The 24,823-nt window shown below is 37.9% G+C and overlaps 1 pseudogene; it reads right to left on the reverse strand.

Moving 5' to 3' along the window:
• Nucleotides 1–5,962: 5,962 nt before the first annotated feature.
• LOC126609284 (TMV resistance protein N-like) lies at nt 5,963–24,355 on the reverse strand (annotated as a pseudogene).
• Nucleotides 24,356–24,823: the final 468 nt, after the last annotated feature.

The raw sequence follows: 24,823 nt of genomic DNA on the forward strand, positions 1-24,823 counted from the left end.
ATCCCCATTGGTAGATATGAATGAAGATGGATCTCCTACCATTCAACAAACAAGGGTAGAAAATCCGAATACGTTCGAAAGTTCTTTACCTAGGGCTATGGGATGAAACAAGGCCTGAAGGTTGAGGGAAAAGAGCAAGGCAAATGCTGATTACGCTGCTCAACATGAAGTGGAGGCCTCATTGCGATTATTGGCGGAGCAAAATGCCCCTGAGGCGGAAGAAAGGAAATGTAGGCATGAAGAACGGGCCAAGCAAATACAAGAAGAGATGGATAATAAGAATATGGAAAGGAACATTTTGAATTACACTCCAATAGTAAGGCATATTTTGATAGGAAAAAAAAAATTATGAGCCGACAGCAGTTGTTTGTGACAGACTATACTCCTACGATGGCGGATGATGAAGATAATAATGATTATGGATATTAAATTTAAGTTGTTGTAGTTTTTAAATTTAATTTGTCGTTTTTAAATTTTAGTTGTAGTTTTTAAATATAAGTTGTAGTTTTAAAATTTAAGTTATTGTTGTTTTTAAATTTAAGTTGTAGTTTTTAAATTTAAATAATAAATTATGTTTAGCCATTTGGCCCTCGGTTGGAGACGGTTTTTTGTGACAGGGCTAAAACGAGCCCTTTGGCCATTTGGCCCTCAGTTGGAGACGGAGACAAATATGGCCCTGTATTGTTCATTAAAATATTAATATCTTGGAGAATCTTGGAGGGCCAGAGGGCTAAAACGAGCCATCTGGCCAGCCCTCGGTTGGAGATGACCTCAGCTATCCTCAAGGCCGGCCTTGCCTTCTATTAGGCCATCTCCAACCGATGGCTAGCCAAAGGGCTCATTTTAGTCCTCTAGCCCTCTAAGATTCTCCAAGATATTAATATTTTAATGAACAGTACATGACCATATTTGCCTCCGTCTCCAACCGAGAGCCAGAGGGCTCGTTTTAGCCCTGTCACAAAAAACCGTCTCCAACCAAGGGCCAAAGGGCTAAACATAATTTATTATTTAAATTTAAAAACTACAACAACTTAAATTTAAAAACAACAACAACTTAAATTTAAAAACTACAAATTAAATTTAAAACTACAAACTAAATTTAAAAACAACAACTTAAATTTAAAAATTACAACGACTTAAATTTAATATCCATAATCAACATTATCTTCATCATCCACCATTGTATGAGTATAGTCAGAGGTAAACAACTGCCGCCGAGACATAATTTCCTTTTTTTTCCTATCAAAATAGGCCTTACTCATTAGAGTGTAATTCGAAGTATTCCTTTCCATATTCTTATCATCCATCTCTTCTTGTATTTGTTTGGCCCGTTCTTCATGTCTACACTTCCTTTCTTCCATCTCAAGGGCATTTTGCTCCGCCAGTAATCACAATGAGGTTGCCACTTCATGTTGAGCGGCGTAATCATCATTTGCCTTGCCTTTTTCCCTCAACCTTCGGGCCTTGTTTCGTCCCATTGCCCTAGGTAAAGAACTTTCGGACGGAGACGGATTTTGTAGCCTTGTTTGTTGAATGGTACGAGATCCATCTTCATCCATATCTACAGATGGGGATGCAGCTCCCATCACTCCCAAATGATCTACTCTCTGTTGAGGTGGATCTTCAAATAACACCCACCCTTTACAAATTTCCCGACAACCGTGAAACTGAAAAGGTTTTGAGCTGCCATCCATATACAATTCCTCCGCTTGGCGTATCTAGAAAATATAATTACAAAAATTAAAGGAAATTAATTCATGAAATTAAATGTAATATACTTAAACATTTAAAATAAATTGTGAAAACACTAACTTTGTCATAGTAATTGGCGCCGCTTGCATGTCTATGTGCGGCTGCTAATAGTGCTTGATGCCATTTATTCAAACTTGGATGAAGATGTTTCTTCCATCTTGAAGAACAACTCTAGTGGTTTCGGATATTCGGTGGACTGGTGCCTTCGTAGAATTCTAAGTATTTTTTGGACACACGAGTCCAAACACCTTCACTTATTTGAGAAATCCCCCTCACACTATCTTCCGAGACCCATTTATAAGCCCTGCAAAAAGCTTCATCTTCTTTTCGGGTCCATGCCCTACCTTTCATTGCAGATGAGGCCATTTTTATTGAAAAAAAATTGAAAAAAAAATTGAAGGAAATTATTGAAAAAAATATTGAAGCAAATTATTGAAAAATTGAAACAAATATTGCAGATGAAGGAAATATTGAAAAATATATTGAAGGAAATATTGCAGATGAAGTGAAGAATTGAAAGAGCTTCACCATATTTATAGAAGTAAAAAAAGGTTTAAATTCAAAAAAAAAAAAATTTGAATATAACGGCTAGCTGCAGTCAGCTAGCAACGGCTAGCTGACGTCAGCTAGCCGTTGTATTCAAATTTTTTCAAACTATATGTGTCGGTTATAACCGACACTAATACTAATTAATAAATATCGCAGTAGCCGTTAGCTTTAATTCATTATATTCTATACTATTCCTGTCTAACCGATAGGAAATCCAACACTTCAAAAAAAACAAATTGGCCAGCCCAGGGTTGGCTGGAAGTGGCCAGCCCTCCAGCCCTCATCGAATCTGTGGGGTCCTCCCAGATTCTAGAGCCCCCTGGCCTAGTCCTCGGTTGGAGACAGTTTTTGGGCTATTTTCGGTCATCTGGCCCTCTGGACTCTTCGGTTGGAGATGGCCTTAATATTTTAATGAACAGTATATGGCCATATTTGCCTCCGTCTCCAACCGAGGGCTAGAGGGCCAGAGGGTTCGATTTAGCCCTGTCATAAAAAATCGTCTCCAACCGAGAGCCAAAGGGCCAAACATAATTTATTATTTAAAAACTATAACTTAAATTCAAATCCAACGACTAAGTGACGTCAGCTAGCCGTTGGTAGCTGACATCATGCTGATGTTAGCTAGCCATTGAATTTGAATTTTTTTTGCTATAAATAGGGTGGATATTGGTATATAATTCACACAACTTTGAATTCAATCTATTTCAATTCAAGTTTGCAATGAATTCCAACTTTGGATCCTTTTCAAATTCTAACTGGGGGTCCTTATCCAATTCCAAAAGAGAAGCAAAATGGGCGCAAATGAGACGAGAAGATGAGGAGTTTGATGAAAAAGTTCAAGTAAGGCATAACAAACAAAACATAGCAGCAACCATGGCTACAACCATGATGTGTCAGTCAACTGAGGAACAACCTCAATGGGGTGGCTCTATTGCTGGTCGCTCTTACAAACCACAAAACAGAGCGATGACGCATGCCAATCTAATGAACAACTACTTCGACCCCAACTCGGTGTACACAGAAGAGGATTTCAGACGTCGCTTCCGGATGAGGCGTCATGTATTCAAGCGTTTACTTTGTGATGTCCAGTAGGTTAATCCGTACTTTCAGCAGAAGCGGGACAGAGCAGGCCGCCCTAGTTTCTCACCTCATCAGAAGGTTATTGTTGCACTCCGAATGATGGCCTATGACTCCCCAGCTGATTCGATGGATGAAACCCATGGTATGTCTAAGTCTACATGCCTTGATACTCTTGAAGAATTTTGTGACACAATTGTTCAGCTTTACAAAGAAGAGTACCTTCGTGAGCCAAATCAAGAAGATCTGAATCGGCTCTTTCGCAAAGCTGAAGACCATGGGTTTCCGGGCATGATAGGGTCATTAGACTGCATGCATTGGGATTGGAAGAACTGTCCCGCCGGATGGCAAGAAGGCTTTAGCAGAAGGTCGAGAAAGCCAACTGTTGTGTTAGAGGCGGTTGCCTCATATGACACATGGATTTGGCATGCTTTCTTTAGAGTTCCTGGATCCCAAAATGACATTACAGTTCTTAGGCGTTCACCTCTCTTCAATAACTTGACGGAAGGTAAAACACCTCAACTTGACTACTACATCAACGACCGTCAATACAATATGGGGTATTACTTGGCAAATGGCATCTACCCAAAGTGGGTGACACTTGTCCAAGCAATTCCAAACCCTAGGAAGGACGCGGAAAAATTGTTTACCTTACACCAAGAGGCATATCGCAAAGATGTTGAGAGAGCTTTTGGTATTCTACAAGCACGGTGGAAGATCATCAGCGAACCTGCAAGAGGGTGGAGTCGAGAAAATTTAGACTCCATCATGATGTCTTGCATCATATTACACAATATGATAGTGGATGATGAGCAAGATGAGTATATTGATGGAGAGTCCGATGACGACCAAGAAGATCCAAATAGGTCAAGAATGGCTCGTGCAAAAATATATGATGAGCCTAATTTGCCTTTCAATCCAAGAACTGGTAGTATCTCTAAATATTAGTACATGAGGCGCTATAGAATGATACGTTCTCATGCCACAAATACGTACCTACAATAAGATTTTGTTGCACATCTTTGGGCCCAAAGAAGCATGGAGTAGACATTTACGTTTTATGTTTTTAAATGTTTTTTAAAATGTTGTTTAAGTTCATGTTGTATAATTTTTATGTGGGTACATTTGATATACAAAATATTGGTACATTTTATACAAAAAAAGGGCAAATTTTATATAAATTAAATGGGTACATTATATATATATATATATGGAGGATGGGATCAAGGGACAAATATTTTTACAAATACTTTTATACTCTTTTTAAGCTTTTTGATTACATGACATCCAATGGTTCTTATTTATTCATTAAATGACATGAATGCTTATGTGGATTTTAACTAATATTAAAGAAAAAAAAAGAAAAAAAAAACATAAAATCTGAAAAATTAAAACTAAAATTAAAAAAGGAAGAAACTCTAGTTGTACACAGTCCTCCGTTCGTTTGTGCGTATACAATGTTGAGGGATTGCAAGGTTTTCCAAGCAGAGAATTTTCGAGCAGTACTAGTTGTGGGAATGGACAGAAGACCGGCAACCATCCAGGAATCCCTCATCAGGCTTTCTCTTATGGAAGGTGAAGTTCAAATAATTCTCAGGGTGCAAAAACAGCATGAACCTGACATGCTACAGAACTGGTAGCACTGTGCCGCTCCAATATCTGATGCGAGATTATTTGAACGTAAAAATCTTATGTTCGAAGTAATACGTTTCACTTTCGATGGAAATAGGATCAGGGAAGATCAAACTCCTGAATAGCGCGAAATTAATACTAAAATTAAAAAAAGAAGAAACTTGAACAGAAATTGGTTGTCCCATTCCCATTTCGATCAAGACTTGGATTCAGACTTTGAACCCAAATAAAAAAAAAAGAACTTTAATGAAAAGCTCCTGGTACAGTTCACTTTAACGAAAAACCACATTTTTACACTAAAAAGTCAATCTTGGTACTATTCACTTTACCCTTTATTTTGTCCTTATCATTAAAACTCAAAGTTTTCAAGCCATTTTCATTAGTTTTCTTTAAAAAAAATCATCAACTGATTTTTTTTTTTTTGAACTTGGATTCAGATTTTATATTTTTCTTTTCAGTTTTATTTTATCTTTAATATTAATTAAAATCCACATAAGCATCCATGTCATTTAATGAATAAATAAGAAGCTTTGGATGTCATGTAATCAAAAGGCTTAAAAAGAGTGTATAAGTATTTGTAAAAATATTTGTCCCTTGATCCTATCCCTATATATATATAAAACAATGGGTACATTTTAGATTTAGAAAAAATAAATTGATTTCACATTAAAAAAATGGGTACATTTTATATAAAAAGAATCGTACTCACAAAACAAAAAATTTGGTACATTTTGCATATAACAAAGTGTACATTTTTAAAGAAAAATGGGCACATTATAAACAAACTACGAGTACAAATAAAAGGTTAAAAAAATTATGAGTACAAATAAAAGTTTAAAAAATATGGGCAAAGAAATTAATATACGAGTACAAATTAAAACTGAAAAGAAAATTGATACAATTTAAAAAAAAGAATTGCAAATAAAAAATGGGTACAAACTAAAACTAGAAATATATGATACAAAGTTTGGCCATAAATATAAATATATCAAATGTATATATTTGATAGCAGAACAAGGACAAGTTATTCAACAGAAAAGCCGTTTATAAAAAAGGTTGCACCAACATATCAAGAAAATAGAAGGACAAACGCAAGACAGTAGAATAAGAAGTTAATGCTCAACTTTAAAAGAACAGGAAAGTGCAAATGAATGTACCCAAATTCCTAACAAATCGGAGATCACTGTTGATCGATTGAAGTGGACGGTTGCTCTTGCTCCACCTCAATATCAATAGGAACATTGAGATCAATATGCCTGTGTTTCAGATGATCATCCGCTGGCTCCAAAGATCAGGAAAGCCATTGTTGTTGCAGATCCTATCATCATCCACGATATCGATCCAACTGGCCAAGGCTTCTTCCCAAGACTACTCATTGATCCCAAAGACAAGGGAAGTCGTTCGTCTTGGTTCCGCAATAGGCGGTGCACCCATCAACTTTTAATGCGTGCAGAGTTGGGGAAAGGAACTATAACTTGACAAATATCACCCTGCTGCTCGTGATCGTCTAAATCCACTAACTTGAGCCACACGAGTTGCCTCAATTTTCATCTCATCCCATAAATAAGGTACAAGCTTTTGTACTCCCTTGATGAGAATATAAAGATTATCAAAATAATTAGTTCCTGCTCCAAGAACAACAGATAGAGCTAACAATATAACGTATCCCCTTGGGAATGTAGAGGACTTTCAAAAGCAAATTCATTTTCTGATAGATGTTCAGTGGTTGTAAGATGGGCAAGGCGTATAGCTGGGCCACTTTTGAACTTTATTGCCTGGCAGAATAACTTGCAATTCAGCGAGCTGAAGAGATTCCTGCAAATTAAATAACGTATAGATAACTAATTACTAACAGTTGTGATATGAATGCTCTCTTAAGTATTAACAAAATTAATTTTCATTTCAAGAGAAATTAAGAAGAAGAGAGAGCAACCTCATTCAACCAATTTTTTTTCAACTTTGCCACTTCATCGCCACTTAGTTTAATGCAATTAGTCAACTCCAAACGCTCAAGCATCGGGGGCAATTTTGGAATTTTCTCCAATGATGTGCAATCATCCAGATATAAGCCACATAAGCTTGGTGGAAGGACTTGTGGAATTTTTCGAAGCCTCCTGCAACCACTCAATCTGAGTTTCATTAAGTTGACAAATTTGCTAATGCAATCGGAAGACTAACAAAATTGTTTCTTGACAGATCAAGGCTTGCTAATGCGAACCAGCAACCAAGAGGCACAAGGAAATCACTTTCTGATAAATTGCATCCTCCCAAATCAAGATCAAATAGGTTGGGAAGGGCTAATGTGATAGAGTTGTCATCTGAAGTATCTAAGTCAGTTGAATGCAGCAGAGATTGGGTATTGCAAGATGAAACTTCATCAAACTTCACCTTATTCTTCCCAAATGTCACGAGTTTTGGGCATTCACCGAAATAAACCTGAATCAGATCTTGCAACCCATATATATGATGTAATGATGTACCTGTAAGGTTCACACATTCATTTGCTTTCAATCTTTGAAGCCCAGTAAGATACGCAATTGATGAAGGCAATTCTCTTATGCCACTTTGTTGTATATCCAAGTCCGTTAGAGATTCCATCTTGCCCTCTTCTATTTCCGGGAATCTCTCGAGCCTTGTGCAACCTTTGAGATACAGCCATTCAAGGGATCTCAACCCAAGTCTTGTTGCAAACCTCGTAAGCTTAGAGCACCCATTAAGATTCAAGTAAACGAGTTTATCAAGGAATCCAATAGAATCATCAACCTCAACCAAACTTTTACACTCAATTAGAACCAAGTGCTTTAGATTTGGGCTTCCAGATAAGTCGGGGATTTTTTCTAAGAATTCGCAGCCTCTGAAATTCATGGATGTAATCTTTGCCGAGTTCTGTGAAACCAAAATCAAAAGAAAAAAAGTCACATGCTTTAAAAAGAATATAATGAAACACTTGAGTTGTTTTTTTTGGAAATAAAATGTGTAAATAAATAATGGTTCAAAATAATTTAAAGTATGTACCTTAAACCCCTTCAATTGTCTGATGCCACTATATGACATATCAAAACTAACGAGATGTCCTGCATGATAATTGGACGGTCTGAACCACTTTTGAACTTCATTACCTGGAAGAATAACTTGCAATTCACCGTGCTGAAGAGGTTCCTGGAACTTAAATAATGTATAAATAACTGATTACTAACAGTACAGTCGTGAGCTGAATGCTCTATCAAGTATTAACAAAATTAATTTTCGTTTCAAGAGAAATTAAGAAGAAAGAGCAACCTCATTCAACAAATTGTTTTCCAACTTTGCCACCTCATCGGCACCTAGTCTAAAGCAATTAGTCAACTCCAGATGCTCAAGCATCGGGGGCAATTTTGGAATTTTCTCCAATGATGTGCAATCATCCAGATATAAGTCACATAGGCCTGGTGGAAGAACTTGTGGAATTTCCCGAAGCCTCATGCAACCACTCAATCTAAGTTTCATTAAGTTGACAAATTTGCTAAAGCAATCCGGCAGACTAACAAAATTGTTTCTCGACAGATCAAGGCTTGCTAATGCGAAACAGCAACCAAGAGACACAAGGAAATCACTTTCTGATAAATTGCATCCTCCCAAATCAAGATCAAAGAGGTTGGGAAGGGCTAATGTGATAGAGTTGCCATCTGAAATATCCAAGTCAGTTGAAAGCAGCTGAGATTGGTTACTGCAAGATGAAACTTCATCAAACTTCACCGTATTCTTCCCAAATGTCACGAGTTTTGGGCACTTAGAGAAATGAACTTGAATCAGATCTTGCAACCCATATATATGATGTAATGATGTACCTGTAAGGTTCTCACATTCATTTGCTTTCAATCTTTGAAGCCCAGTAAGGTATGCAATTGATGAAGGCAATTCTCTTATGCCACTTTGTTGTATATCCAAGTCCGTTAGAGATTCCATCTTGCCCTCTTCTATTTCTGGGAATCTCTCGAGCCTTGTGCAACCTTTGAGATAAAGCCATTCAAGGGATCTCAACCCAAGTCTTGTTGCAAACCTCATAAGCTTAGAGCACCCATTAAGATTCAAGTAAACAAGTTTATCAAGGAATCCAACAGAATCATCAACCTCAACCAAACTTTTACACTCACTTAGAACCAAGTGCTTTAGATTTGGGCTTCCGGATAAGTCGGGGATTTTTTCTAAGAATTTGCAACCTCTGAAATTCATAGATGTAAACTTTGCCAAATTCTGTAAAACCAAAATCAAAACAAAATAAATCACATGCTTTAAAAGAATATAATGAAACACTTGAGTTTTTTTTTATTTTTTATTTTGATATAAAATATGTGTAAATATATAATGGTTCAAAATAATTTAAAGTATGTACCTTAAATTCCTTCAATTGTCTGATGTCACTGTATGACATATCAAATCTAACTTGTTGCACGACATCATCCCAGTCATCACGACTTTTTTGAAGTACTGTTTGAATATCATTGTAAGGTTCTCCTTTGCAAGAATCGCAAATATCCAATATAACTTGCCAACGATCTATACTTTTCTTACGCAGATGAGAACCTATACAATTAAGAGCTGAAGGAAGGCCTTGAGCATAGGCTACTACACGTTGTACGAGTTCGAAATAATTGTCTGGAGGTTCATTTCTTCCAAAGGCATTCAAACTTAAAAGCTCCAGAGCTTCGTCGTCATTTAACTTTCGGACCTTGTAGATGAACTTAACTCCATAAGATTCCAGCAATCCTCTATCTTTTGTGGTTATGATCACTCTACTACCCTCACCAATCCATTCGACTTCAGCAAAGTTGTTTAATTGCTCCAATTCATCCACATCATCAAGAATTACGAGAATCTTCTTTCGCCTCAACAAATTCTCTATAAGGCTCTTTCCTTGATGAGTATTGACAACTTTCGACTTTGAACCACGATTAATCTCACTTAGAAGAGTGTTTTGTAGTTGGATTAGGCCTCCATGTTGCATTGATGTTTCTCGAACATCTGCCAGGAAACAACTACCTTCAAAATTATGAGCAATTGCATTATAAACAGCTTTTGCAATTGTTGTCTTGCCTATTCCAGATGTCCCCCAAATCCCAACCACACAACCACCATTTCCATCGACCCCTAAAAGCTCTTTCACCTCTTGTACGCAAGATTGTATTCCAACAGGGTGTTTGGCCACATTCAAATAGGTGCCATCAAGTACTCGGACTGAGATCTCTTTAACAATGTTACTGATTATTGTAGCTTCATAGCTAGCAGTTCAAAACAAAAAGCACATTTAATCAGTGAACTTTTTTTTTTTTACTATATTTCAGAGATGTAAAAACAAACAGAGAAATATAAATATTACACGATATTAACAAAAAGTGTGCTTGAAATTTTTTCTCTGTTTCTATCCAAAATGCACTAGTAATTACTAAGGTCAAGTATGTGTTGCTTGCTAAAGATCTAAAGAGTAAAAATGAAATACAAAACTAAAATGATGACATTATTGTAGCAAATTAACTATATAAATATACGGTAAGGGGAAGAAATGTACGTACCCTTCCTCCTTGACCAGATGTCCTGACAAATTTGCTACTTCTCTAAGAGCTCTCCTCCACATGAGCACCTTCTTCTTGTTGTCCTTGAATTTGCCCTGAAGTTTTGTAAACCCGACACCAAAACTACTCGTTTGATTTCGTACATGGGACGGATCCACCTTGTAAAAAACTGGCAAAACTATTTGTTGCTTTGATTTTTTACATTGGCGAATCTTGATGAGCTCATCTAAGCACCACCTTGAAGATGCATAGTTTTTAGAGAATATGACAAGAGAAATTCTTGACTCTTCAATTGCTTGGAGGAGCGCTAGTGATATTTCTTCTCCTCGTGTAAGTTGGCGATCAATGAAGGTGTTGATTCCCTTATCGACCAAAGCTTTGTATAAATGATCTGTAAAATTCGTGTGTGTGTCCTCTCCTCTAAAACTCAAAAACACATCATATCTCCATGAAGGAGGCAAGGAAGAAGAAGAGGCAAGTTGATCGGCCATAGGAGAATTGCAATGTGCGGTATGGTATGGACATTGGGCTCTCTCTTGTTATATCAGCCCTCATGCTTTTCTTGGCAACTTCATTTTCAATTATTGAATATTTTAATTGCAGGCCTACGGCATGCAATGCAACAACATATAATATATATATATATATATATATATATATATATATATATATATATATAACAATGAAAGCGTCGTTGCTTCTCTGCCTTATATTAGAGTTAGTCTTCCGTTCACACTGGTAAACAAAATATATAATATAATAAAACTGAAGAATGAAGTTTCTCAAAGCCTAGTTGTTTGCAATCTAAATTAGGGTTTTTCTATAATACTTCAATGTATGAGATGCGACTGTATTTGAAAGCTCAGATTGAAACTGTCAAGATCCATTTTTTCTAGCAAGTCATGCATCAAAATCTAAATCAGCTGCAGCAGCATCAACCAAAAGTACTTTTGAGAAAAGCATTGAATAAGTAGAAATGTGAAATCAAAAGTTAAAGAGTGACTGGAAGTTGAATAGCTTACCGGAGGTCCAGTCACCAGCAAGCACTTTCCGGGACCGGCCATCTTTCGCTTCTCCTCCTCCTCCCTCATCCACTGTCGTTCGTTTTCACCCCGCTCGATCAGCCAACATGACTAACAGGAACGACAAGTCGTTGTGCAAGAGAGGGTACGCTGTTGATAATTTGATATCGTCACTGCTTTGGGATGGGTATGTTTGGAGAATAAGGCCCGACCAGCCCATATGAGCCCAAAAAAATTAACCTCCTGCTCGGTAATTTTAATTTTTTTGAACAATTGATATTGTCTATGATAAGGGGAATGAGGTCACAATAAGCTAATAATAATGTGGTTCAAATTCACTTTTGAAGATAATCGAACATAAGACCTCTTACTTACAAATGAAGAGGAATATTACTAGACCGTAGTATTAATTGGCCTGTAATTTTAACCCATGAACTAATCTAAACCACCAATTAATAGAATTTTGTTTGCCAACCAAAACTTCAGAAAATTATTATTCTCTCTCATCAAAATTAAACAAAAGAAAAAGATATGGGCAATTTGATAATTACATACAATACAAATTTTGTTGTTTTTAACACAAACTGCATAGCCAGGTAAACCTTTTTTTTTTTAAATGTTTAAAATCAAATATAAAAAATCTCCCTCTTCAAACTTACCATCACGCGTATGCAACGGACAATAACAGCTCAATCAAGGAAGAGTCAAAGGTGATAAATATGATATTTATTCAATTCATTCTCACCACTCCTTATCAATTTCTTATTGATTTTATTCAAAATATAACTCCCAAAACTTCCTATTTAATTTAAGAATAATTGTCATGTTACTTGCAATTATTCTCCAAATACCACCATATATGGCCGGCCATTCTCCACCCTAAGGGCCGGCCACCCTACTATAAATACTTTTCTTATCCTATTAAAATGCTAAGTCATTTACTACCCACAAACTCTTAAAAATATTCTTTTCAGAATTCTAATTTTGACATCGGAAATTCTTCGGCCAAAACCCCCTATTCATCGTGGACGCAAGAGGCTTTTAACCTTAATCTTAGGTGTTATTATTTTACATGTGCATTTTCGTCAAATGAGAAGATATCAGAAATTTGGATCTACAATTTCCATCGACACCTAAAAGCTCTTTCACCTCTTGTACGCAAGATTGTATTCCAACTGGGTGTTTGGCCACATTCAAATATGTGTCATCAAGTACTCGGACTAAGATCTCGTTAACAGTGTTGCTCATTATTGTAGCTTCATAGCTAGCAGTTCAAAACAAATAACACATTTTATCAGTGAACTTTTTTTTGTTGCTATATTTCAGAGATGTAAAAACAACACAGAGAGAAATAATACACGATATTAACAAAAAGTGTACTTGAACATTTTTCTATGTTTCTATCCAAAATGCGCTAGTAATTACTAAAGTCAAGTATGTGTCGCTTGCTAAAGATCTAAAAATTAAAAATGAAACACAAAACTAAATTGATGACATTATTTTAGGAAATTAACAATATAAATACACAAAACTAAATGTACGTACTCTTCCTCCTTGACAAGAGATTTTTTAGTGCGATTTGAACACGGAGTGGTACACCACGTCTCAGTATACAAATAGTAGGATATGTGTTAAAAAGTTAATAACTTAAAAAATAAAATTCTCACCACTTATATAAAAACACATGATGTACTATCCATATTCCGGTCATAATAAAAAATTTCTCCTCGTTAACAGGATGTCCTGACAAATTTGCTACTGCTCTGAGAGCTCTCCTCCACATGAGCACCTTCTCCTTGTTGTCCTTGAATTTGCCCTCAAGCTTTGTAAACGCGTCACCGAAACTACTCGTTTGATTTCGAACATGGGATGGATTCACCTTGTAAAAAACTGGCAAAACTATTTGTTGACGAGCTCGTCCAAGCCCCATCTTGAAGATGCAAAGGTTTGAGAAAATACGACAAGAGAAATTCTTCACTCTTCAATTGTTTGGAGAAGTGTCAGTGATATTTCTTCTCCTCTTGTAAGTTGGCGATCAATGAAGGTGTTGATTCCCTTATCGTCCAAATCTTTGTATAAATGATATGTAAAATTGGTTCGTATGTCCTCTCCTTTAAAGCTCAAAAAGACATCGTATTTCCACGAAGGAGTACTGCTGAAGGAAGAAGAAGAGACAAGTTGATTGCTCATTGGAGAAATCCAGGTAAACTAAAAAACCTCTCGAAGAATCGAGTATGGATTCTGCACTGGGGGGAAGCAGCAGGCCTTATACGTATACGTGCTTTTTAAAGAACCTCTCAAAGAATCGAGTATGGATTCTTAACTTCCACTTGTTGAGTGTTTTCAATTGCTGGCTTACGGCATCCAATGCAACAACATATATACTACACATATCAAAGCGTCGTTGCTTCTCTGGCTTTTATTACAGTTAGTCCTCTGTTCACATGGGTAAAACAAATTAAAAAAAGCCTCGCATGCGCGCCTGTAGACAAAATATATAATATAAAAATGAAGAATGAAGTATCCCAAAGCCTGGTTTTGTAAAAGTATTACTTGTTGCTTTCTTCGATCTCCAACTGTTTTGTTTCGGTTTTCATGTTAATGTAATGAAATTTTGAGACCCTTTTGTTCGTCTTGAAAAGTATATTAGTCAGTTCTTCGTACGATGATTTGATAATCTGATATAAAGTGTGATGTTTGTGTTCAGTTTATGGAGAACCAAGGCATACTTCTAAATGTGTTGAAGATTGCGACAATCAAGGATGAGGCTTCGGTTCAATAGGAAAGTATCTTTGTATTAAATTAGTTTCTTGTTTTATAAGTCAACTTGTAATTACCTAGTTAAGCACTTAGCTTGTGTATATAGGTTGAGCTGTATTCCTTTTTCTCATCAATTCTAATACAAAACAATTGTTTAAACCTATATTGGTTTTCTACATGGTACCAGAGAGATAATCTTGCGACCGAAAGAAATCAAACCCTAGCCGCCCACCATGGCAGAGCACAACGATAAACTGAACCCATCTGGTTCGACGGAGGCAACCACTTATGATGTCAACCATGCTTATTACCTGCATCATTTTGATCAACCAGGAATGATGCTCGTTTCTCAGCCGCTCACTCCAGACAACTACAACACATGGAGCAGGGCGATGATTGGGGCATTGAAAGCCAAAAACAAGTTGAGTTTCGTTGATGGAACTTTCAAGAAACCAGAAAAGAAGGTCGCTGCAGCAGACTTGCATCAATGGGATCGATGCAACAGTTTAGTTAAAACATGGTTAGTAAACTCCATATCACCGGAAATTCAATCAAGTATTATTTACTGTGATCTTGCGTATCAAGTTTGGGAGGACTTGAAAGAACGTTTCTCTCAAACGAACAATATGCAACTGTATCACATTGAGAGTGTGATTCATGATTGCACCTAAGGAACAATAACTATGAGTTCTTATTTCACCAAACTCAAAGCATTATGGGACGAAAGAGATGCTGCGATCAGCCTACCAGATTGCGACTATAACACCTTGCAACATGTGTTGGCATTTCAGCAAAATCAAAAGGCCATTAAGTTTCTCATGGGACTTAATGAAACCTTCAGTGCAGTAAAGGATCAAATCCTCTTAATGGATCCACTTCCACCCGTCAATAAGGTATACTCTCTTGTGCTACGACATGAGAAGCAACATGATGCTACTGCAGGAAATCATCAGTATAGGAGGTTGCTGTGTTTGTAGCCAAGGGACCCGACTCCAACAAGAAATATGCTGATGTGAAGTGTACTCGCTGCAACAAAAACAATCACACCACTGAAGCTTGTCGTGCCCATTTGAAATGTGAATATTGTGGCTGGAAAGGCCATACGATAGATTATTGTCGGAAACTGAAAAGGGCGGATCCGGAGCAACAAAGAAGCCATTCTAAGTAGGAGAAATCCAGGGGTAACAATGTTTCAAGTAATCTTGACAGACAGGAATTGTCAACTTCCTTCCCATTCACACCAGATCAGTGCAAGCAAATAATGACCATGCTCAACAACAACAAAGCCAAGGCGCACAATGTTGGTAAAAATTCCTCTCTAAATGATCTCTCAGGTAAAGTTTTTTCCTTCACTTCTCATGGTCAGAAATCATCATGGATCTTGGATAGTGGTGCCACAGATCACATAATTACCTCACATACTTTGTTAACCTCTTTTGTGCCTGTTAGGAATAAGACCGTGAAACAGCCCGATGGTACCTATGCCGCAGTAACACACATAGGGACCATGCAATTTTCCACAGATTTTGTCTTACATGATGTTCTTTGTGTCCCCACTTTCCAACTCAATCTAATCTCCATTAGTCAGCTTGTCTATCAGTCCTTGTGTATCATGATTTTTCTAAGCCATTTTTGTGTGATTCAGGACCTTCGTTCGGGGAAGATGATTGGGACGGGGAGTGAATGAGAAGGCCTATATTTTTTGGACGGCACCAACAGAAGACCTACCATATCCACCACTCATGTTGTCCAGAAAATATCACCACACCTTTGGCATCAACGCCTAGGCCACCTCTCTGATCAAGCCCTTCGACATATTTCACCATCTACTCTTGTCATTGATTCTTGTATTTCCAATAATTGTCTTGTGTGTCCCCGAGCCAAACAAACGAGATCTCCATTTCCAATAAGTGCAATTTCAACTATCATGCCCTTTGAGCTTTTACATATTGATATTTGAGGGGGGGGTTTCGCATTGCTTCACTCACTGGAGCACAATATTTTCTCACAATTGTTGATGATTACACACGTTGTACTTGGATTTACTTAATGAAGCACAAATCTGACACACGACACCATTTGATCAATTTCATCAATCTTGTTAAAAATCAGTTTTCTCACAGAGTAAAGACAATTCGGAGTGACAATGGGCCAGAATTTAAACTTGTTAATTTCTACTCCACAAAAGGCATTTTCCATGAAACAACATGTGTGGCCACCCCCAACAAAATGGGGTGGCTGAACGCAAACACCGTCACCTTCTCAACATTGCTAGGGCACTCCTCATTCAAGCTCACCTGCCTACCAATTTTTGGGGCGAAGCCATCCTCACCGCAGCCTACCTCATCAATCGTACACCCACTCAAGTATTGCATGGTAAAACGCCTTACGATCTTTTGTTTCACAAACCACCAAAATATTCCCATTTAAAGGTTTTTGGCTGCCTTTGCTTTGCATCCACACACGCACATCATCCATCCAAATTTGATGCTCGATCCATCCCATGCATATTTATTGGTTATCCATATGGCAAGAAAGGATACAAGGTTTATGACCTCCACACACGCAACATATTCATCTCCCGTGATGTGATCTTCCGTGAAAATACCTTCCCTTTTAGCACACATTCCGCATCACACTCTGACATACACCATCCACCACTATACCCATCTCCACCTAACCTAGCTGAGTATTCTTACAATCCATCACCTGTTCCACTCACACCTACCATCATTGACTCGTCACCTAACCAACCTCCCACTTCTCTTCTTCACGGCAACAATGACCCACACGTTGTTCCTTCATCCTCACCTCCCATCGACACATCAACCACCCTAACCCTTCCCACCGTTGACAACACCTCGTCTCAGCCTGCTCAAACATCCAGTCGCTCTTCCTCCCGAGCCACTCGACCACCTCCCTACCTACAACAATTTCATGTTGGTGTCAAGTTACCTTATCGCACCCACCAATCATCGACTTCTCACGTTGAATCACACAAAGGTAGTACTTCTCACCCTCTCTCTCACTCCCTATCTTATGCTCATTTGTCTCACACTCACCGTGCATTTACCACCTCACTTTCCCTTGTCAAAGAACCTCAAAGTTATTTGCAGGCTATTCAAGATCCTAAATGGTGCCAGGCCATGAGAGATGAGGTTTCTGCTCTTGAGGCCAACCACACTTGGACTCTCCAACCTCTTCCTCTTGGGAAGAAACCTATTGGTTGCAAATGGGTTTATAAAATCAAGCTTAATCCCGATGGTTCTGTGGAACGCTACAAGGCACGCTTGGTCGCCAAGGGGTATACACAAATCGAAGGTCTTGATTACAAGGAGACTTTTACTCCCGTTGCTAAGATGGTCACCGTTCGTTTACTCCTTGGTGTTGCTGCTGCTCAAGGTTGGCATTTGTATCAACTCAATGTCAATAATGCCTTCCTTCATGGAGACTTACTTGAAGATGTTTACATGCGCCTCCCACCAGGATACGGACGAAAGGGGGAGTCACTCGTATGCAAGCTTCAGAAGTCCTTTTATAGACTTAAACAAGCTTCAAGGCAGTGGTTCCTGAAGCTTTCTTCTGCACTCAAGGCTGCAGGTTATCGACAGTCTAACGCAGACTACTCTCTGTTCGTCCGATCCAAAGGCGCAAGTCTCACTACTATTCTTGTGTATATGGATGATGTGATCTTGGCCGGTAATGATCTCTCATTCATTGAGAGGACAAAAGAATGTTTGGCCAGCAAATTCAAACTCAAAGATCTAGGAAAGTTAAAATATTTTCTGGGCATTGAAGTTGCAAGGTCATCTCAAGGTATATCTTTGTCACAACGAAAATATGCCTTGGAAATATTGGAAGATACTGGTTTTCTTGGAGCTAAACCGGCTCAATTTCCTATGGATCAGAACCTGGGACTCACGCAGACAGATGGTGAGCTGTTGGAAGATCCATCCACATATCGTAGACTCGTTGGTCGTTTAATTTATTTGACAATCACTCGGCCGGACCTGGTTTACTCTATCCACATTTTAAGTCAATTTATGGACAAGCCAAGGCTGCCGCATTTAGATGCAGCACATCAAGTTTTGAGGTACATAAAAGGGACGCTAGGACAAGGGATCATGCTCTACTCCAACGGATCCCTTCAACTGAAAGCATATTGTGACGCTGATTGGGCAAAATGCAAAGATACAAGAAGGTCAATCTCGGGCTATTGTATCATGCTTGGAGATTCACTTATATCTTGGAAAACAAAGAAGCAAACCACAATGGCAAGATCTACAGCGGAGGCAGAATATAGAGCCATGGCATCCACATGTTGTGAGATAACTTGGCTGAGATATGTGCTTAATGATCTACATGTTCATCATCTGAAACCTGTTACTTTGTTCTGTGATAATCAAGCTGCCCTCCATATTGCATCCAACCCCGTATTCCACGAGCGGACGAAACATATCGAAATTGATTGTCATCTAGTTCGAGAAAAGATACAAGAAGGTCTTGTCAAAACTGCTCATGTCCGAACTCTACAACAACTGGCCGATTTGTTTACCAAAGCACTAAGTACCTCTCAGTTTGAAAATCTTCTTAGCAAGTTGAGTATAATTAACATATACTCCAACTTGAGGGGGAGTGTTGAAGATTGCGACAATCAGGGATGAGGCTTCGGTTCAATAGGAAAGTATCTTTGTATTAAATTAGTTTCTTGTTTTATAAGTCAACTTGTAATTACCTAGTTAAGCACTTAGCTTGTGTATATAGGTTGAGCTGTATTCCTTTTTCTCATCAATTCTAATACAAAACAATTGTTTAAACCTATATTGGTTTTCTACATAAATACCAAGAACCACATTGAGGCAAGTTTCTGCACTATGTTTTCCTCTGATTTATTTTCCGACGTTCGATGAATGAATGATCGAACTTAGGTTTTGGGTTTGTTTATCTACTGCATTTTAATAATTATTTTGCAATGTTGTGTTTAGGTTTGGGACATATACTTAGACTAAAATAATTATAATCTATAATCGAAACATTCACTAGTCTTAAACATTACAAACTTAGTCATTTTACTAGAAATTGTCTATTTTACACTAACACAAACCTCTATTGATCACAGTAGTTGTCGACATACCTTGGCGTAAGGTTTTGGCAAATGTCAGCAGGAATTGGGAAGTGCCCAACATGTGTTCAACGAAATGGTGCAATGAATTTTCTTTTCTTTTTTTTCGTAATTATAGCTTCATTATTTGAAAATTCTGGCTCCTCCACTTGACATCAATATTCGTCCGCTTAGAATGATCATCCTCTGGCTCCGAAGACAAGGAAAGTCATTGCTCTTGGTGATCATATGCATCATAGAAGATATCTGAGCCCTCCGAGAAGGAGGCCTCTTCCCAAGAGTGCTCGTTGGGCAAGCCGTTCATCTTGGTTGCGCGTAGGAGGTGCACCCCGCAGCTTTTAATGCGTGCGCCTTCGCTGAAACGAAATATAACTTGACAAATATCTCTCCGCTGCGCATTCTCGTCTAAATCCAGTACCTTGAGCAACACATGAGCTGCCTCGATGTGCTTGTAACGTGAAAAATATGGTCCGAACCATGGAGATCTGTTGATGAGAATATAAGAATTAAAAAGATTAGTACCCGGTGCATCAAGAACCACAGATACAGCCAACCTAATAACGTCTCCCCTTGTAAATTTAGAGGAATCTCAAAACAAAATTCACTGCCTCCAACAAATTCTTCTATTTCATCATCCTCTGGTAGATGTTCAACGGTTGTGGGATGATTAGAGGCATAGCTGAACCACTTTGGAACTTCATTGCCTGGATAAATAACTTCCAATCCAGGGCACCAAAGAGATTCCTGCAATGGTAGGTATATATATAGTTAACCTGCAAAGTTAATTTTCATTTCAAGAGAAATTAAGAAGAGAGAGGAACCTCATTCAACAAATTGTTTTCCAGCTTTGCCACCTCATCGCCAATTAGTCTATAGCAATTAGTCAAGTCCAGATAGTTAAGCATCGGGGGTAGTTTTGGAGTTTTCTCCAATGATGTGCACTCATTGAGATATAAAAACTTTAGGTTTGGTGGGAGGAGTTGTGGAATTTCCCGAACCCTCTTGCAACCAGTCAAATAAAGTGTTTCCAAGTTGACAAATTTGCTAATGCAATCCGGAAGACTAACAAAATTGTTTCTCGAGAGATCAAGCCATGTGCTACAGTTGTCCTGGGAAGTCTCTAAGTCAGTTGAAAGCAGTTGAGACTCGGTACTGCTGGATGAAACTTCATCAAACTTCCTCTTGTTCTTCCCATATGTCACCAGTTTTGGGCATTGACGGAAAGAAACCGCAGAGAGAGATTGCAACCCAGAAAGATGATGTAATGATGTACCTATAAGGTTCTCACATTTATCTGCAAACAAATAGGCAAGCCCAGTAAGATATGCAATTGATGAAGGCAATTCTCTTATGCCACTTTCTCCTATATCCAAATCCGTTAGAGATTCCATCATGCGCTCTTCTATTTCTGGGAAACTCTCGAGCCTTGCGCAACTACGAAGAGAAAGCGTTTTAAGGAATCTCGATCCAAGTCTTGTTACAAACCTCGTAAGCTTAGAGCACCCATAAAGATTCAATTCAACAAGTTTATCAAGGAATCCAACAGAATCATCAACCTCAACCAAACTTTTACAATCACTTAGAACCAAGTGCTTTAGATTTGGGCTTCCGGATAAGTCGGGGATTTTTTCTAAGAATTCGCAACCACTTAAATTCATATTTGTAAGCTTTGCCAAATTCTGTGAAACCACAACCAAAACAAAAGTTCACATGCTTTAGAAAGATATAATGAAACACTTCAGTTTTTTTTTTTTTTATTTGGGGGAAATAAAAATTATATGTTCAAATAAATAATGGTTTAAATAATTTAAAGTATGTACCTTAAATCCCTTCAATGATCTGATGCCACTATATGCCACATCAAACGTAGCAAGATGTCTCGGATGATAATTGGGCAGTAAATTGAACACAACTATGTGCCTTCGATGAAAATTGGATTGTCCACCAAATTCAATCCACCTCAAATCGTTGGGCAAATAATCAATGCGCCCAAAAAAGCGTGCATTACGATTTATAAAAATTTCAAGATTTACCATCCGCAAGAAGCTTTCTGCATTTAAGGTTATCACATCTGGTTCGGGCAGCTCCACCACAATGCCTTTAATTTTCTTTGTTCCCTAAGATGGAAAAAAGAAATAATGTTAGCAAACAAGTCATATAACAAAGAATTCACAAAGGCTGTTTTAAAATCCTTTTTTTTTTTCTATATCATGCCAAATTAAATGTAAGAAAATATATTGTACTTACTTGATTTTCAGTTAGAACATGGTACACATCTTCATGAAACCACAACCTGCTACGCTTCCCTGGTTCAGTGGGAGATTCTTCGTAAACTATACGCTTACCCATTTTTTCTAGCAAGTCATGCATCAAAATCATATTATCTTCAATAGTTATGATGGCATTCTCAACGAGTACTTCAATACAATCTTGAGGTACATTGAGCTTCGAACTTTTTAATATCTGTAACACGTAGTCTTTATGTTTACCCTTAAAGAAACATGCAATGTCTAGGAAAACTTGTTGCACAACATTATCCCAGGCATCATAACTTTTTTGAAGTATTCTTTGAATATCTGTATAAGGTTCTCCTACGTAAGAATCGTAACTATCCAATATAGCTTTCCAGCGATCTATACTTTTCTTACGCAGATGAGAACCTATCAAATTAAGAGCTAACGGAAGGCCTTGAGCATAAGCTATTGCACGACGTGCAAGTATTAAATAATCATCTGGAGGTTCATTTATTCCGAAGGCGTTCAAACTTAAAAGCTCAAGAGCCTTGTCATCCATTAGCTTTTGGACCTCATATATCAACTCAACTCCATAAGATTCCAGCAATCCTCTATTTTTTGAGGTTATGATCACTCTGCTACCCTCACCGAACTTATCAACTTCAACCAAGTTGTTTAACTGCTCCAATCGATCCACATCATCAAGAATTAAGAGAATCTTCTTTCCCCTCAACAGTTTCTTTATAAGGCTGAATCCTTCATGAACATCGACAACTTTCAACTCTGTACCGCATAGAACCTTAGAAAGAAGAGTGTTTTGTAGTTGGATTACGCCTTGACGTGATGTTGATGTTTCTCTAACATCTGCCAAGAAACATCTACCTTCAAACTTATGAGCAATCGCATTATAAACAGCTTTTGCAATTGTTGTCTTGCCTATTCCAGATATCCCCCAAATCCCAACCACACAACGATCATTTCCACCAACACCTAAAAGCTCTATCACCTCTTGTACGTACGATTGTATTCCAACTGGGTGTTTGGCCACATTCAAACATGTGTCACCACGTACTTTGACTAAGATATCCTCAACAATGTTGCTGATAAATGTAGCTTCAGATCTAGCAGTTCAAAACAAATAACACATTTAATCAGTGACCTTTTTTTCTATATTTCTATCCAAATGAAAAAGGGTTTCAAATTGCACTAGTGATTACTAAAGTCCAGCATGTGTCGCTTGCTAGAAATCTAAAGAGTAAAAATGAAACACAAAATTGACATTATTATAGAGAATTAACTACATAAATAAAACACTGTAAGGGGAAGAAATATACGTACTCTCCCTGTAGGAGTGGATATCCTGACAAATTTGCTACTTCTCTAAGAGCTCTCCTCCACATCAAGACCTTCTTCTTGTCTTTGAATTTGCTCTCGTGGTCTGTAAATGCGTCACCGAAACTACTCTTTTGATTTCCTACATGGGACGGATCCACCTTGTAAAAAACTGGCAAAACTATTTGTTTCTTTGATTCTCTACATTGAAGGATCTTCACGAGCTCGTCCAAGCAACACCTTGAGGATGCATAGCTTTTAGAGAATATGACGAGAGAAATTCTTGACTCTTCAATTGCTTTGAGAAGAGCCGGAGATATTTCTTCTCCTCTTGAAAGCTGGCGATCAATGAAGGTGTGGATTCCTTTATCGACCAAACCCTTATATAAATGATCGGTAAAATTGGTGCGTGTATCCTCTCCTCTAAAGCTCAAAAAGACATCGTATTTCCATGAAGGATTACTAGTGAAGGAAGAAGAAGAGACAAGTTGACCTGCCATAGGAGAACTAAAGCCAGATAAAAAAAAGCCTCTCTCAAAGGATTGGAATATGCAGTATGGTATGGACAATGGACTCTCTATTGTTATATCAGTCCTCATTTTTCTTCTTACCTTATCTGGTAAAGTTGAAGAAACTTTCTTCCAAAAGCAATTTCCACCAAGCATTTTCTTACCTACTACTTTTCAATGTGGACAGGAACTTAGAGCACCTTCAAATGAAATGTCAAAATGTTCAAATCAACAATAACAGTAACAAAAGACAACATTAATGTTTACTTCCCTCTTTCTGCTAAATTTGACAGCACCTTCAAATTTTGTTAATTAATTATTAAATGCTTTTTATTAATTTTTTATTGGTTTAAAGCATCATCCTTTTGTTTCTTTTCATTCTCAATGCAAAGAAAATATATAAGAATTATTACTGAGTAAATTACATAGTAACCCATCAGGTTTGAGATCTATTACAACCTCATACAACATCTTTAAAACATTTCACTTTCATACCCTAAGTACTATTTTATTTCAATTTCATACATCCGTTACATTTTCCATCTATTGATCCGTTAAGTGCTGACGTGGCTGCCAAATGTGTGTCACGTGGCTAAAAAATAATTTTTTAATTTTTTTTAAAACTAAATCTTCTAAATATTATAAAAAATAATTTTAAAAAAAAAAAAAAAAAAACTAAAACCTTATTCCCCTTATCCTCCTCTCTTCTCCCCGCAACCCAGAAAGAAAAAAAAAAACCCCTTCAGTTCGTCTTTCCAGCCCCCCTCTTCCCCTATCTTCTCCCCCATCTTCATCTTCTTCCCCCGACCCCCTACCTGCAACCCAAAAAGAAAAAAAAAACCTAGATCTCGTCTCGCCATCGCCGGGGTTCGTGGAACGGGTATGAATTTAAGGAGTGGAGGGTGTTTAGAGGAGAGTGTAGAGAGAAGAAAAGGGTGGTTGGTGGGGTTGCAGATGAGAGAAATGGATGGGTTCAGGTTCTGGGTGACCTGCATCACGCCGGGGGGGGGGAGGGGGGGGGGAGGGGGTTCTGGGTTGACCTACATCGCGCGGTAAAGGGGGGGGTTGGGGTGAGCACCAGGGATATGGGTTTTAGGGGATATGGGGTTACAGGGATCTGAGGGACGATCTGGGTTTTCGTTTTTGGGGTGAGGGGTTACAGGGATATGCAATAGGTTTTTTTATTTTTTAAAGGGTTTAGGTTTTTTAATTAAAAAATTATTATTTTTGCCATGTGGCGTGCCACGTTGGCAATCACGTCATCACTTAACAGATTAATAGGTAG

The sequence above is a fragment of the Malus sylvestris genome, chromosome 2, assembly GCF_916048215.2.
Source record: "Malus sylvestris chromosome 2, drMalSylv7.2, whole genome shotgun sequence".
Lineage (NCBI taxonomy): Eukaryota > Viridiplantae > Streptophyta > Magnoliopsida > Rosales > Rosaceae > Malus > Malus sylvestris.